This window comes from Haliaeetus leucocephalus, unplaced genomic scaffold (genome assembly GCF_000737465.1).
Source record: "Haliaeetus leucocephalus isolate CR32 unplaced genomic scaffold, Haliaeetus_leucocephalus-4.0 Scaffold195, whole genome shotgun sequence".
NCBI lineage: Eukaryota > Metazoa > Chordata > Aves > Accipitriformes > Accipitridae > Haliaeetus > Haliaeetus leucocephalus.
Window position 1 is genome coordinate 13,265,345 of NW_010972631.1, and position 14,031 is coordinate 13,279,375.

Here is a 14,031-nt window from a genome sequence, read left to right on the forward strand (position 1 = left end):
TACCTTCAATCAGATTTGTCCTTTTTGAAATGAAGTTATTTCTAGTCAAGCTCAGCAGAAATGTGAGTGAATAGCCTGTTTTGAACACCTATTAGGAAAATCATGCCGTCTTTTGTAAATACAATTTGCTTCCCAATTCTGCTTCAGGTAATCTCTTCTGTGCTGCATAAAGTCCCATTCTTATCACCAGAATGCAATGCTGGTAGAAATTTTTTAAAGTTTCATCACCTCCTTCCTCCTTTATATAATCAAAATGTATGCTCTCTCTGCTTATCAAACAGAGAAAATTGCTGGAATTAAGAGATAGCCTCAAGTGGAAGGAAAAATAGTTTTCAAGAAATGTTAGTTTCAAGCCCCTTTCCCAAGGTTGACCTTTGTGTCAAACACAGCAATACAGTCTGGCTTAAATCCCTGCTGTACTCATTATTGGATGCCGTCTTGTATTTATTGACAGATGTATAAATAAATCACATTTGCTGAATGGATAAAAACAGCAACACACTGCCAAGAAAGTACTTAGCCGCACTGTTTCTCTGTAATAGCCCAACCGATTACATTTCTATCCCTCTTGCCACCTCCTTTTAAATCTTCTGTAAAAGATCAAGGCCAAGGCCAAGTAGGCAATGAAGTCTGAAATCTGGCAGTATCTGTGTACATACATATTTTTTTCTTTTTTTTAACCTCCTCCCTCCTTTGACTAAAAAAAATTAGTGTCACATTAAGTAGTTAAGGATTGAAGAAAACTCATCTATTCTAAACACTTCAATTACATATTGACTTATGTTTTCCTGTTTGTACCTTACAATAAAATCTATGCTGTGCAAAAGAGCTATCTCTATTTTTAAGTAAATGCTAACCATATTGTATGTATGTACTTTTTTAAAAAGCATTTTTCATGTGATTTGGAGTAATGATCAGAAGACCTCTATGTCTGTTGCTTAGTTGAAAGAAATATTCATCACGTTCTGTAGCATTCAGACTTTTCTAACCCGAATTTTCCAGCTGAAACAAGTCAACTAATTTAATCTAGTTCATAAATACTTCAGGTTTTCTTAAAATTATTCTTCATTTAATCAAGATTACACCTAATAAAAATTATATAAATAAACAGTTCTCTAAATTCAGGTGTAAATACATTTTAAATCTCAGAACCTTAAGTGAGCAAACAAAAACTTAAGTATGAACAAAGTCTGAGTATAAACCCTGAAAGTTTAAAAGCATCAAGGTTCTCTTGTAATTCAAGAGAACTTTTTGAAAAAGCTGATCACTTAGAAGGCTAGTAGTCATTCTGCAGTTTAACTTTTGAATCACAGACCACGGTTATAGCTGCTTTTTGTATCAACGATGCCATTATCCAACTATCCTGAAAAGCGGAAAAGACAAGGATTATCAAAGCTAGCTTTTGATTCACTAATTCACAATGATTCACAGGTTGCGAGATCAAGCTTCTCTTGTCTTCTCTGACAGTTCAGTGGAAAAATGGTAACTTCAAGTGACAGATTATCAGAAGATGGACTGCTGACCGACACAACATATATGATGACAGAATAAAGGGGCACTTATAAATAAATTCCAGTTTTGGAAGAGAGATTATTCTGAGCAAACTATTCTGAAACCAAGCCCATTTAAGCCCTTGACCCATCCTTCGGAAAATCTTGACCCACTTTTAAGGTGGAGAAGAGGACTTCATTGAATTGATGCTGCTGACATATGAAAGCTATAATGGTCATGTTATCAGAGCTGGCCTTGAGGGACTTTAAATTCTTAAAAAGCGACCACGTTGTCTTGCAGCAGCCCAATCTTTACTGCCCAGCTACACTGCTGTTTCACAAAGGCACTACTGTCCCACTCCCTTGAGACTCCTTCTCAGACCTCTCAGAGGCTGCTATTAGGTCACCACGTGGATTTTTCTCTGTACTACTATGAAGACATATATCTTGGAGAACAGCTGTTAGAGGAACCTCTATCAGCATTCTCCAGTGAAGTTTGGTAACTAGGTCTTCATGCCACTTCTTTTCCCGACAGAGTGCTCCATAGAACAGATGCCCACCAGAACAGACCACAGACTTTCACCCAGTTTGTTACATTTATTAACATACATGATTGCACTGGTAGTCATCATTTTACTCCTGTTCCTTTACCTTCTCCACCACATCACTAACCCAGCTTTGACTGGTTGGCCAATTGCAGCCAAATTTGACAAGTAGAGATGACAAAGCTATACAATTCCTACATGTTGATTAAAAGTTGTGGTTGGGTAGAAAAGCCAGACCAACATTTGTGGCTCATTCAGAAAAAAACAGCTATCATTCAGCTCCTACTCATTCTGAGAGGCAGCCAGAAGGCAGCCAAATGATAAGCCTGATGTTTAGCATATACGTAGGTTCAAACCAGCCACATCATGGGGGACCAGGTTCACCTTCTGCATATATGATAAGGTTGAGGAATAAGGGGCACATTAAACATAACCAAAGAAGAACAGGTTTAGTAGATTAACTGGCTTTAACAGGGAACAAGTTGCTAAGAGAAGAAACAAAAAAAAATGTTAAAAATGGCAATAGAATGGAGCCTAGCTAGAAAGGAGTCCTCTGTGTGAGAGAAACTAACAATCCTCTATTTAAATAAAACAGAATTATCATTCATAATAAATATTATCTTTCCCACTACATTTGTGCACATAATGAAAGCAAGCTTGCAGCTGTTTTTCACTAGTGTTACCCAGAAACAGACCTCCACTCAAAGCTACCTTAATTCACAGCAGCAATCTTTTGCCTCTACATATATTAAGACATTTATACTACATTGCTCTATCTTGCAAGTAAAGGTACATACTCAAGGACTCTTTTTGTTAGTCCTTATGTGCCTTTTCTTTCACTGCCATCTGCAACTTGCTTTTCTGATGTTGCTTTACTGACTACTAATGAGGTTAAGATGATGTTTGGCAGCTGTATGCAGCCACCGGCTTTATAGATCCTCAGCATTCAAAGCTAAGATCTTGCATAGCAGGATAGTTTGGGCTCTGTAATTATCCATTGTTATTTTCACTTACTCCAAGTTAGTTTGTTTTATTTGAAAACTGCAGAATTAACTTATATTTTCAAAATGAAAATCTTTCTACTATAGATTCAGTAAAGTATGACTCATTTCTAACTTTAATTCAAAGGTGACTGAAGATATGATTTGGTGCAACTGCTGGAGTGTATCTGAACACATTCCAGTTTTCTTCTCCTTCAGGCTGATTTGTGACCATCTCAGCACTAAGTCATGTCCCAGGACTCCCCAGTGCCCTTTGCCTCCTGGTCAGTACAGTCATCGGTCCTTTTTGCTGCTTTCAGATATTTCCTTTATATTTTAAACTGATTTTGAAGGTTTCATGTTTATAATGTACAGATATATAGCACAATTTTCTCAGATTTAAGCTGTTTTCCCTGAGGGACTCTCTTACAGGCTAGAAAATCATTGTTACAGCTTTGCCAGAGCTCCCTTTCCTTTTATACTCTTGTTTTCTGCAGGGAAGAGTTCTTGATCGCACAGTGTTGAGGACTGCACATCATGATACTTATGGCACCGTAAGAGATCAATTTCTCCCCTGCAATTTGCATCACAACTGTCAAACAACAAAACCTAATTGTATTCTAGCCCACTTTATACAAGTAAAAGAAAGAGGCAGTCATAATCCAGAAGAAGGTATTTTATTAATGTCTCTTAAAAATACCTGTATTTTTTCCTCCATTTTTACTGTACAGGTTTTCTAGCCTGAAGTTTTTATTTCATGTGTGTCAGTTAGGAACTCATTAAATACTTAACAAAAGAGTTAAGTGAATGTCTGAATGAAAAGAATATGTCAATATGTGCCCATATAGCTGCACCAACCCCTGGGCAGCTTATTAAATGAAGACGGATGTTAATTTAAATTGAGTTAATCATTTCAAAAGGAAACAGCTCTAATGCTAGTTGGTTTTGTTTGCTTGGTTGTGGGCTATTTTTCAAAGTCTTATAGAGTTATCTGCTGAAAGTCAATGGTGTGAACATCAAATGCAAGAAGGGTTAATGCACCTGAGTATTCCACTTCTCTGTTTTCACATAGTTTTAAAATAACGCTATAAAAATGTACATTTTATTATTAGAAATTTTTTGGCTATGTTTCAGTGACACATTTTCATTTAACTGACAAATCCTGCATGAGTTTACAGCCACCTATTTTAAAAGACAGTCATGCCTGGTTTCAGATATGATAGATAACCCACATTCCTCTGTTGCAATGCTGAGTCAAAGCCCGGACTGTTATCAAGTATGAAAGCAAGCATCTGAAATACTTCAAAATTAAAATAAAAGGAAAGTTACAAAACAAAATAAAATTGAACTATTTGCTTCTTGTACGTTTTAAGTTCGTAACATAACAGTTTCAAGAACAATGAGCTGAAACATTTTTATTTCATAAGTTCATTCGTTTTCCTGTTTTCTCATCCTGAACTGTGTGTTTATCCCTTTGACTTTTTTGGTGTGCTTTTTTCCTTCTTTCTCTTCTAAATAAAAATTTCATGAGTAGTTTTATACACCAGAAATTGAAGCTACTGAAGTGTGAAGACACAGCCCCTAATTCTGTCCACCCATTCCTGCCATCTGAAAATGAACCTTATTCTTCCTCACCTTCCCCAGGTGAACCTATAGTTAGATAATTTTTTCATCTATTTTACCACTTAGTAATCTATTTTACCAAGGAAAGGAATGGAAATGCAACAGGCAGGGATGAACAGAGTAGAACTGCCTTCCACACCAGCAGGGCCCATTTGGCTAATTAACTGCTCATGGAACTGAAGTCTAAGATTTGACTAATGAATTTGAATACTTCTAAATTGGACACACTGAAATTAATGCCATTCATCTCTTTAACAACAGGAAAAAAATATGCATTTTAACTCTACTTTTCATATTATTTGCTCTAAAAGGCACACTTGACTGAGCACTGCCACATGTTGCCCAGAGACATTGTGGAGTCTCCATCCTTGGAGACAGTCAAAACCCATCTGGACACAGTCCTGGGAACCTGGCTCTAGATGACCCTTCTTGAGCAGGGGGGGTTGGACAAGATAACCTGCAGAGGCACCTTCCAACCTCAACCGTACTGTGATCCAATAATAAACAGTCTCAATAGCACCTGACCATACATTTTTATTACATCCTTTTGGTGGTTAGAATATCAAGTCCAAACTTTAAGAAATATATTTTCTAGTTCAACCATCTACCTTATGTACTTTCAACTGTGTTCTATGTGTAATAAAATCTGTGCACATACTCTAAAAGTCTTCTGTATTCTTATAGGGGGTTTTTAATTATCAAACAGGTTAGCTGTGCTTCTTACTGTTTTTCTGCATCTGTCTTGCATTCTCTCAAGTTTTCTCTTCCTATGCTGTTTTTTTGTTTTACTGTCACAGCCCCTTCACCAGTCACTAGTCAACTTTTACACTTTTTTTATTACCAGCACTTAAATCAGATTTTAGAACAGTCCACGCTTATTTAATCACATACAGACTTTTTTAACATTATAATCTCGCCTGACAACAGCCAGATATAACTTCTTATTTCTAATACTTGTTTCCACTTACCAGCAATAAACTGAAGATTAGGAAAATTTAGTAGTCTGAAATACTGTAACTCAAATTTTTAAAATAATTAGTTTTAAGCAGTGTCATGTTAGGATGTCTTAAGTCATCTTAAGATGTTAAGCCACGTCATGTTAATACTCTACAGGATTCTACTCACTGATGATGTCAGTAATAGTAACACCACAGCACCAATAAACACACACTAAAAAAGTCAGGTGGGAGTTTTTAACATCAGAAAAGAAGGCTTAGCATTGGCTGGTTAAATTTGTAATTGTATTCCTTCGGCTTACGTGCAAAAGTAGTCCTAGCGAAATCAGTAAGCATGTTCATTCTTGAAAAAAATAACTAAATACAAGACAATTAAACAAGGCACACATTTCAGCTGAGAAACCATAGAAGTGTAGTGTCAAAATACAGGGTCTACAGAGTAAGTCAGAGAAAGTATAATCTCAGATAAAATGAGGAAGGCATACTCCTAACACACAACAATTATTCTCAAAACAATGGAAAGGCTGAATGCTGACTCCTATCTATAAATGTCTTCCATCTATAGAAAATACGTGGAAACTTTTCAGCACACAAATCTACACCAGAGTGCCACAAAGATTTATTTTCACTGTGAAGTTTCCTTGAATAATCTTACTTTTGAGACTTTTACACTGTCCACTTTGAAAGATTCAATAATTTTAAAGCATTTACAGGTTTTGATGTAGTAAAGGCAATAACTATCTGAGAGATTTTGGGCAGTGAACAAGGGGTCTTAGCCACCAGTTGAGAAACTTGAGTGATGTACAGTTTCTGGATTCAAGGTCTAATGCTTCTAAAAAATTCTTGACAGCAAATGTGTAAGGGTACCCTGTTTTATGGTCTGAGTTTTAACTAGTTAATTTGTGGTGGGATTTCAATGGTGGTGGAAAGTGAATTTTCAATGTGGTGAGAAGTTCAATGAGTCAGTCAAAACCTTTAATTTAATCCAATTATGGCAAAAGCAGCTTTTTAAATTAAGAGAACAATTCTACTAGAAAGAACATTCTTTCTTCTTTCTTCTGAAGTTATCTACTGTTCATTTATATAAGCATTTTTCCCTAAAGAAATGCTTTTGCTCCAATTACAAAAGTAAAAGCAAAAAGGATGAGTCTAGACCCTCTATTTCTCTTGATTGTAGAACCAGAAATTTTTACTACCTTTTGCTATTGTCATAGAAATGAATTGGTAAAAAGGTAATTTCTCCAAGAAAGCTTTCAGAAACAAATAATAGGTACTTTGAAGTAACTCTAATTCAAAGCCTATCATATCTATTTTTCTATTTGAGGTGTATAGGCAACACGTGACAGTGCCTTTAGTACAGCACTGCAACAGATGTATTTATCTTAACATATGCTTTAATCTTTATATTCTTCAAATTGATTAGCTATTGTCAAACCTGGTTTCAAAAAGATTTTACCTTATTAGCAGTATACCGAAGACAGAAATGAAAAGTGATCTGAAATATACTATAAATTCAAACGCTATACAATCACACATAAAATGCTCAGCTAACCACATTACTTCTCCAAGAAGCATTTTTAAAACAAACAAAAAAAGCTACTATCATAAATAAAGAAATAGCCTAACCTAAGGAAAGTGTGAAATAAATACAAGTTAAATAATTCAGTTCTTGGAATAAACATCCGGATTCATTCTTTCTGCTTCAGGCTATATAATAACTAGGCGAGACCTGGAAGTTATCTGCTCTATTACCTCAAGAAGATGACTTCAGCAGATGCAATCTCAGACAAGATACAGCCTCAGAAAATCTGGACTGGAATAGCAGGCTGGAACTAGATACTTCACAGCAAGCAGATTCACACATTCAAATGTTTTGATCACTTTTTCATTATTGACTGTACTACAAAATGACTGCAATGAAAGCAGTCCAATGCTCAGATTGACTACTGAAGTCATGTGAGGTCTGGCAGTATTTGCTCTGCACCATCATCCCAAGGTCCAGCTTTCCTTTTTCACACCTAGCCTGTCCACAGAGAGCCCTTAGGAAAAGCACTGTGAGGATGGGGTTTGTTTCCACCACAGACCAGCCAAATGCTTTATCTGTTGAAAAAAGCTCAGAAACTTCCTGGTCTTATGAACCTAAAAGGAAACAGTGTACTCCATATCTCAAGAGCATGAAGGACAGCCCTAGAAACAGAAGACTGAGAACAGCACTGGAAAACTAACCATATTGGGTAAAACCACAACCATCCAGGCTGGACTCTAGCCCACATTCTGGCTCATATAATAGCCATGAGGAACAAGCTTCATAAACAAGAAAGGTGCTTGTTCACAGGCTTGAAGGGAAAACATGTTGAGTACTCTAAAACAACAGATTAAAATCCCAGTGAAGGACCAATTCATGACTACATAGCTAAATCCAAAATAAATGTTTGGAAAACTATGCATCAGTCACACAAAAATGAACAGGTCTCATAAATTAAAAATTCTGAGCAGAGAAGGCCAGTACTTGAGAAGCTAAAGAAAGGCTCCACATTTTTCAAATCTAAGAAATATCCCAAAATAAGCAAGATAAAAACACTGAATAGATTGAAAAGAACATTAATAGATTTATTCTGACAGTGTCAGATTGAAGTATACACTCTTGCTGTTGAAAAACACCCAAACTCTTGACCAGAGAAGAATGTAGTTTACCATGGAGAATCAACTACCATCTACACTGGAAAACGGAGAGCCTTAAGGACAACTGAAGCACTTGACCAAAGTGCTAACAATAAACTGCAGGAACACGCAAAGGCCTCAGGTTCTGAATGGACAGACAGGGAAAGCCTGGAACCAGAACTAAAATCAAGGCGGAGCACAGGTGATTTGGAAAGACCCCATAAAAACAGATGGCATAAACACCAAACACAGCAAGAGAAACACATCCAAACCAATGGGTTGCTGCTTGCAGTTTTTTCCTGAAACAACCAAATCCAACTGAAGCAACTGCCAATCGACTTGAAATCAACTAAGACAGTGGCCTGAATTTTATTATTCAAGGACCTCCTGAGATAACCTGTGAAACTTATGGGAGAACTAGGAAAAAGAATTACTTACGTGGTTGCTAATGTACTACAAATCCAAACCTTCTGATGGTCTAAAGCACAGTGAACTAACTTCATCGAAGTTAAATCACCACCACTCAGGTGTCTGTATCCCCTTGATGAACACAACATATTCAGGAATAAGCCATGGGTTTTGTGCTGATAGACAGCACAAAGATCATTAAAGAGAAACACATAAAACATGAAAAGACCATTGTCCTATGACAGCCCCCAGGCCTCTCATCAGCAAAAAAACCCCCACGTTCTCAAGATTAGTTTGTCAGCAGGACCTTGATGAATGTTAAAAAATGTTGTGAACAAATGGAAAGGCAACACCCTCAAACAGTACCAGTTCTGATCCAGATCACTACGTATGAACTGGAGATAATAAGGGTTCAACAGACAGCTATGAAAAATAAAGAGTCCCCCAAACAAGAAACACAAGCCTCCAGGCACTGCTGATAAAAGCATGTGCTAGGTCTCTGTCAAACTCAGACTTGAATATCTGTACTCACACCTGCACAAATTAAGGTTAAGACACCAGCTCTGTTTCATCTGGGGTACAAAATAGCCACCAATGTAAAATTCTTTGTGCACAGCCTGAACTGCCATGGTTTCTCCAGCCCCTCTGGCCAGGACAGCATCAACATCCTGACTGATGCTTTTGGAAGGCCTGACGAGTTTCCAGTCAACCTCTGTTTCAGAATGAGAATTTAATCTCAGTAGGGAACAGAAATTATTGACTTTTCAACCCTTTAAAGTGAACTTTTTAGCTTAGGAGAGAAATATTTATTACTGCTCATGTGAAGAAAGAAGTGTGATGTACTCCTCTCACAAATAACCACTTGCCCAGAAGAGTGCCCTGGAGTACCCTAGTTCAACAAAAACTACAGGACTGTACAGAACTTTCAACAACAGCAAAACACTTGGTGAGCACGTGAACAGAACTGTAGGTGCGAGCTCTGAAGATCTCACAACCTTGAGCACAAATATGCTCCCTGAGACCTAGCATGAAGATGTCTTTTAAAAATCTCATTTGTTTTCATGACAATGGCTACGTAACAGATTTGCACATTATCTGATAAACACGGGAAAAATTTTAGGGCAGAAACCATCCACCCAAGAGGTCTCCTGGGTAAAGATATTGGCACATTCTTGAAAAGAAGCATGCTATATGCTTATACCATATAAGTAATCTGTAGCCCCAAAGCATTTAGTTTGGGTGAAAAATACATTACTAAAAAAAAAACCAAAGATTGATCTCCTAAAATTTAGAAACCACTATAAGCAAAAACCTACAGTTCATTTTAAGAATTAAAATTATCTTGAAATGGACAGAATTGGTGAATTAAAAAAAAAAAAGATTCCACTGCTCTGTTGCAACTACTGTCAGCTGAAGGTCATATTCCTAGAAAGGCAAAAAAGGAAGCAAGTGCCCATTAGTTCAACAAAATAGTGAATGGTTAAGTTGAGATGCTGCTGGGAGACTGGGTTCTCACAGAGGAAATGCCATAGCTAAACCTTCGGAAAAAAAACAATAAAATTTATGTCTGAAGATGAAGGATTTCTCTGTAGCCAGTTATTGGCTGAGTCAGTTCAGAAAGTCGTATCTTCTCAAGTCCAGTAAATTACTATAAATTACAGGTAAAAATCACCTATTAGGAGGATAGTAACCTTGACATGCACCAAGTAAAAAAGCAGTACCCCAGGCCACAAGTTATGCCCAGCAGAATGTTTCCTGATGTTAATCAAAGACACCCTCTTAAGACTTGAGCAGGAATACTCTATTTTTTTAAAGTCAAACATGAGGTAGTTCAAACAGGATTGGGATTTAGACAGCAAACTTGACCAGATTCTAGAATTAGGTGGTCTTGGCATAGTGACCGAATCCTAGGATTCCACAGTGAAGTAGCCTGATATCAAACTGTCTTGGATTTTTTTGTACAGCAGGAGCATTCTTGCTGAAGAGAAGCATCAGAGGAAAAGCACAGCTTTCCCAATTAGGAAAGCTGACAGCAGTCCCACAACCTGTCCATCCCAGGAAGAGAAATACTAGCACTTCTTAGATTCCAAGATGGACAATTCAATTTTGGAGTGCCCATTCATAACAGGTGACTTCTAAGACACCATTCCCCACTGCTTGCAATCCATTAAATATGTAAGTCTATACTTATATATATGTTTGGTTTCACTGCTCAGTGCATTACTTTCACAGATCTTATAGCATTTATTTTGCTGATAGAGAACTTGGTAGTGATATAATACCTGCTGTACACGGAGAGCTGAAAGGATAAATTGATTCAGGAACAGAAGGTGTATTGGGTTTGCGTGGCCAGGTTTTGGTAGCAGGGGGGATACAGGGGTGGCTTCTGTGAGAAGCTGCGGGAAGCTTCTTCCCCCATGTCCAACAGAGCCATTGCCAGCCGGCTCCAGGACGGACCCACCACTGGCCAAGGCCGAGCCCATCAGTGATGGTGGTAGTGCCTCTAGGAGAACAGATTTAAGAAGGGAGGAAAAGTTGCTGCACAAAAGCAACTGCAGGCAGAGAGAGGAGTGAGAAGATGTGAGAGCAACAGCCCTGCAGACCCCCAGGTCAGTGCAGAAGGAGGGGAGGAGGTGCTCCAGGCACCAGAGCAGAGATTCCTCTGCAGCCCATGGGGAAGACCATGGTGAGGCAGGCTGTCCCCCTGCAGCTCAGGGAGGTCCACGGGGGACCCCACGCCAGAGCAGGGGGATGCCCGAAGGAGGCTGTGACCCCATGGGAAGCCAGTGCTGGAGCAGGCTCCTGGCAGGACCTGTGGCCCCATGGAGAGAGGAGCCCACGCTGGAGCAGGTTTGCTGGCAGGACTTGTGACCCCGCGGGGGACCCACGCTGGAGCAGTCTGTGCCTGAAGGACTGCAGCCCAGGGAAGGGCCCTACACTGGAGCAGTTTGTGAAGAACTGCAGCCCGTGGGAAGGACTCACGTTGGAGAAGTTTGTGGAGGACTCTCTTCCGTGGGAGAGACCCCACGCTAGAACAGGGGAAGAGTGAGAAGTCCTCCCCCTGAGGAGGAAGGAGCGGCAGAGACAACATGTGATGAACTGACCCCAACACCCATCCCCCTGCACTGCTGGGGGGGGAGGAGGGAAAGAAAATCAGGAGTGGAGTTGAGCCCAGGAAGCAGGGAGGGGTGGGGGGAAGTTGCTTTAAGATTTGGTGTTATTTCTCATTACCCTATTCTGATTTGATTGGCAATAATTTAAATTAATTTCCCCAAGTTGAGTCTGTTTTGCCTGTGACAGTAACTGGTGAGTGATATCTCCCTGTCCTTATCTTCACCCACGAGCCTTTTGTTATATTTTCTCTCCCCTGTCCAGCTGAGGAGGGGAGTGATAGAGCAGCTTTGGTGGGCACCTGGCTTCCAGCCAGGGTCAACCCACCACAGAATGTCCAGTGTGTTACCTTTCAATGTGATTTCCGGATTGCTGTAATTTGCACTCAACAGTGACTGCCAGTCTTGCGCTTTCATTTGAATTCCTTAAAGCAACTCCTTAGCCACAGAGAAGCATGCATTACTACTAACCTGGAAAGCAAAAGTCTACTGTTCACATGATCTTACACCTGTTACCACTGCAGGGAGTCTCATAACTCCCTCAGTGTCACCCATCAAGAACTAAGCTAGGAAACAGTTGAGCAAACAAGAATTGGTTCAAGTTACTTTTGCTCAGATTTCATATAGAGGCTTGTAAAACACCCAAAACTGAATTTTCAAGCTGTCAAGCATGAACCTGCTAGCTAGCTGCAACTGGTACAGGCTAGTTGTAAATTTTGGTTAACATTTGGACTAAACAAAAGTGACATGTTATGATCTTCCCATTAATAAAGAGACATGACACAGAACTACCAGTTAGGAACTTGACCACAGCTTTTGCAGATAGACTATTTAGATGAAGAAAAATGGGGTCTTGGGAGCCCAGAAAGATGAGGGTGAAGATCCTGGGAAGCTGAGGATTATGCTGGAGATCAGAGATGCATGGAGATGAATGCTGGGGAATGCCCTGGGATCACAGCCTGTAATGCCTGAGACTGTTAACTGCAAGCAGCAGAAAAGCAGGTATTGGCATGACTTTCTGCCCCATCCTCCCAAACCAGCAGTAATTGCCTTGCTGGGAAGGAAAGTTGAGACCTCAGTAAATACACCACCAGGTTGGGGAGCAAGTGTAGGTCCGTGTGAGACAATCAAGCAGGGGTATAGCTCTAATTTCCTTGATTCTTAAAAAAAAAAAAAACAAACAAAAAACCCACTCCAAAAACAAACCAGTATCCAGATCCACTACAGGCTGCCATTTACTGTCTCATCTGTGACACCATGACACACATTTGTTGATGATTCAACTACTTTGTACACTATCTTTCATTAAGCGTGAGAGACTTCCAATCATTGCAGACAGCTCAGGGTCCTGGAAAACTGATGTAAATTTCCTGCTCCTTTTGAGTTTGCTGTGCTGTGCACGTGGCCATGTGAGTGTCCCCTCAGTCTGGAACAACACATTTATCTACCATAAACCAGGCAGAGAGAACTGAAAAAGCATTTAGGTACATACATTGATCTGGTTTTGGCAACACAGAAGGGAACTTTTCACTTTGTGACAACTTGCTTGTCTAGAGCATATAAAGCAAGAGAAGACACAAAATGAAGTCACATTTGAAGACAGCAAAAGAATTTTGGAACAAAGCAAGGAACAAGTGTAAGAGGCCCTGAGCCCCAGGAAAGACATACCATTTACTAAAATACATAACTGAATGGTCAAGCTCAGAATCATTCATTAAAAATAGGAATCTGTAAGGAAGCTCTCATTTGATCTGGAGTTAACAGGAGGTCTAACAGACTCAAAGGGTATGGTTTGAGTGAATGTCAATCTTGAGGCCCAGTTACGGGAAAAGCAACTACATCAGAGGCTTCGAAAGATTGCCAAATCATCCACCCCTAACAACCATTCACTGAGCTAAAGGAAAAACAACATTTCTGATACTCAGCGACTATCATCAGCATCAGAGAAGACTCTAAAAAGCCACGGTCTGGACTGAAGGATCCTGAACTGTTATTAGTCATGCAAATGATATTGGACCACGCAAACATAGCAATGAGGAGTGGCAGCAATAAGATCTGTACGAGATCTTGGGGACAGATGTGAACCGATGCTCCTCCTCTTCTCCTACTGAGTATCTCAAAGACTGATGTAAAAGATCAATTTCTGAAAACCGAGCACAGCCAACTTCTTTTGTATTTATTTATTTAAGTAGTAGTAGTAGTTTTTGAGTGGAGGGTGTTTTGTTTTGGGTTTGTTTCGGTTTAACACTAGGAGTGGC

General features: G+C 39.3%; 1 protein-coding gene across 1 annotated transcript in view; it reads right to left on the reverse strand.

Annotated features, from left to right (window-relative positions):
* Nucleotides 1–14,031, reverse strand: part of PRIM2 (primase, DNA, polypeptide 2 (58kDa)) — a 131,849-nt gene that overhangs the window by 6,900 nt on the left and 110,918 nt on the right. The window lies entirely within an intron of this gene.